The sequence below is a fragment of the Octopus bimaculoides genome, unplaced genomic scaffold (assembly GCF_001194135.2).
Source record: "Octopus bimaculoides isolate UCB-OBI-ISO-001 unplaced genomic scaffold, ASM119413v2 Scaffold_158926, whole genome shotgun sequence".
Lineage (NCBI taxonomy): Eukaryota > Metazoa > Mollusca > Cephalopoda > Octopoda > Octopodidae > Octopus > Octopus bimaculoides.
Genome location: NW_026427843.1, coordinates 2,021 through 2,332, shown reverse-complemented (window position 1 = coordinate 2,332; position 312 = coordinate 2,021).

The following is a 312-nucleotide window of genomic DNA, read 5'->3' as shown; positions in this document are numbered from 1 at the left end:
ATTTGAAAATAAAATGGAAATAGAATGTGTACTTATTGAAACTCATCTTTTAAACTGTTTGTTTTAAATAATTAATCTGCAAATCTCCAAATAACAAGTAAATATTACAATATTCATCTACTGAACATGTACAATTTAATCTTAATAAATAAGATGTATATACAGGGAGGGGATGATGATAACTTCAGAATATACAACATTTCTAGTTAGTTTCCGTATATCATGATGGTCCCAACGTCTTGGATTTGAATTGTAATTGAGAAACTCATTTTGGTCAGCATAAATTCTTATCTTGTCTGGGTCTCCAACCCT